Raw genomic sequence first — 2,730 nt, 5'->3', positions numbered from 1 at the left:
CACTAATCAGAACTGTATCAGTCATATGACTATGAGTCAAGAAAACCCTTGTACACACTTCACAAGACATGTATTTTGTAGCACTTTGCCATCGCTAGTGAAAGACAGCATCAAATGGAAGTTGCTTTACAGTGAAAATAAAGTCTTCTCTTAAAAATATCTTATAAAACGTGGTAATATAGATATATACATGTATCTTCTTCCATCTTTCCATAAAATCTATATGATGCTCTGCTAGTTTACACACACTGCACAGATGCAGACACTGCACATTTATACATATAATTTTCTTCCTGCATGCAAGTTAAAATCTTGTGTCATACAACCTGACACAAATATTATATTAGCTAAACCCTATTTTTTGTCTTCAGGTACATCTTGGATCCTACTGTCACCACTAGCCCGAAGAACTTGTTGGCAAACTTGAAGAACACCTTATCATGCTTACGGGTGAACAGAAGACTTGCTCAACTTCCCTGTCAGTGAATACATTTTCTTTGCTTTTTTTAGTGAAGACTGTACAAATCCTCCACTATTCCCCATCTCTTGTTCCTGTACAGATGAGGAACTCAGCATCTCAACTGTCAGACTCTTCTCCCCCTCAGACAACAGCTGGGCTCTCAGCAGGGTGTTTTCACTGCAGGGCAGCAGAAAATGCAATAAAACCATCTGTATTCATTCTGAAATATTCACTTATCAATTTCTGAAAAGAAACAATTTGAAAACAACACAATCATAGCTTTATTTGGAACTACCTTTGCTGAGACGATTTACCAGTAATTGTCTTATATTGTTTAAGATTAATAGAGTCCATTCCGAGTCACCGCGAAGGTTTTATGATAATATTTGTAATCATTTTGAAACATTTCTAATAAAAGAATATCTGACTGACAATAGTTCTAAATTTTTCTAAAAGATCAAATACAAAAATGTGAATTTATTTGAATTTAATTAGATAATTTAGAAATATTTTGAAAGTAACTGCACAAAAACCTCTTTATTTGTAATAATTTCTAAACATCTATGTGATTATTTAACTTTAAGAAATATTAACAAGAAATGGTAGAAAATGGTTAACAATGGTAGAATGGTGATTGCCCCCATAAAATAGGTGCTAATCTGGCCCTTCTGTCTGCCTTTGTACATCTTTAGACTTCACTGCAGGACACCGCTCGGTCCTTTGTGGAAAGCATTCTTCCCTAAACTTCGCAAAGAAGACCAGCATTAGTCTCCAAGCAGACCTACGGGTTGGCAAAGACCGTATCCAACAGGCAGAAGTAGTTTTCATAGCCAACCCAAGTCTCATAGCCAACCAAGATTGACTATAAGCTCCTTCTTCCAGTTGGATACGGTCTTTGCAATCTATTGGGTCTGGTTGGAGACTAGACCAGCATAACTCAGGTAATAATGTGCGTTTTAAGACAGCACAGCATCTAAGGGCCAACATTTTACAGAAGGATTTACTGTTTGATGTTTTAATTTCAGGCTAGTTAGAAAATTTCGCCTACCCGTATTCAGACTAAACATTTTCTCTATTCTGACAATTGGTGTTCACCAAGAATTTGAACAGAAAGTCACACAATATTTTCGGCTTTACAATTTTCATTCCCAGATTGGATATTAAGCTCGGACCTGAACCTTACAGGCTATATAATAGATATTGACAATGGTGTACTGTAATTTCAACTTGCAAAACAACTTTAGATATGGACATAAACTACAAAGATGGAACACAAAGTAAAATTCAAATTCATGTCATTACCTTTGATGTCTGACCTTGGTATCATCTGCTCGCCTATGATAATCAAAGAACAATAATTTTTCATTGTGCATTAGAATAGATAATTGATTATTCTAGCCCAGTCTTCAAATGAGCTGACAAAATTGCTCAATGTATCAGATGATTGATAATTATAAATACCATTCAAGTCATATTTAGTTTAGAAACTGCAAATTAAAACTTAAAGGATTCTATTGCATACATGTACTTTCTCATCAACTCAGGAGATTCAAGTGTTTTTATTATATTTCAGTTCGTGCAAAGGTTATTGTGACACAGAAACCAGACCCAAATATAGAAATCAAAAATGATAAAAACAAACTTACAGCTTATAATCAGCGAGGAGAATCTCCAGCTCAGCAATTTTGAATGAAGACCTGGCCAGGTCATCTTCAGAAACTTTAGCTTGCCTGTTTCAGGGAGAAAACATAAAGATTATCATTTCTGTCACAAAAATAGTTTTGTACATATGTAAATACTTTGCGTTTGGAATACATCTCATTATTATGTATAAGTAACAACACCTGTGCTGCATTGCTATGTGAACCAGCCAGAATTGCCTTGAAGAATATGACAGATGGTCACTGAAACGTCGGTGGACTAAATTTCTTGGTTGTGTGAAAAGAGTCTTTTTATCTAAACAGTGCTCTATATTATTGAATATATCAATAATCCATATCATGTTTGCAAAGCTAGTGTGTAAGACAACTTAATGAACATGTACAAGTGTAGGATTTTCTTGAGGTCACTTGCACACTTAGTTTTACAAAGAAGGTGAAGTGTTTGTTATATTGGATGTTTTCGGTGTAACAATGTGTTGGAAAAAAATTACTGTTGAGTAAGCTCTAGCAGTGTGTTGCAGTCCCTGAAAAGTAGGAAGTATTACACACTTTGCATAAGCCACATTACCCACTTTAATCACAGATACATGCACACAGACACCCACTCAG

At 35.2% G+C, this 2,730-nt stretch overlaps 1 long non-coding RNA gene across 1 annotated transcript; it reads right to left on the bottom strand.

Moving 5' to 3' along the window:
• Positions 1–48: 48 nt before the first annotated feature.
• LOC136442192 (uncharacterized) lies at positions 49–1,804 on the bottom strand. The gene is made up of 2 exons (XR_010756977.1): positions 1,763–1,804; positions 49–637 (listed from the first exon to the last, which is right to left on the bottom strand). It is a non-coding gene; the product is annotated as an uncharacterized lncRNA (long non-coding RNA).
• Positions 1,805–2,730: the final 926 nt, after the last annotated feature.

The sequence above is a fragment of the Branchiostoma lanceolatum genome, chromosome 9 (genome assembly GCF_035083965.1).
Source record: "Branchiostoma lanceolatum isolate klBraLanc5 chromosome 9, klBraLanc5.hap2, whole genome shotgun sequence".
NCBI classification, from domain to species: domain Eukaryota; kingdom Metazoa; phylum Chordata; class Leptocardii; order Amphioxiformes; family Branchiostomatidae; genus Branchiostoma; species Branchiostoma lanceolatum.
Note: the sequence above shows the minus strand (reverse complement) of the source record. Positions and strands in the feature narration are given on the sequence as shown.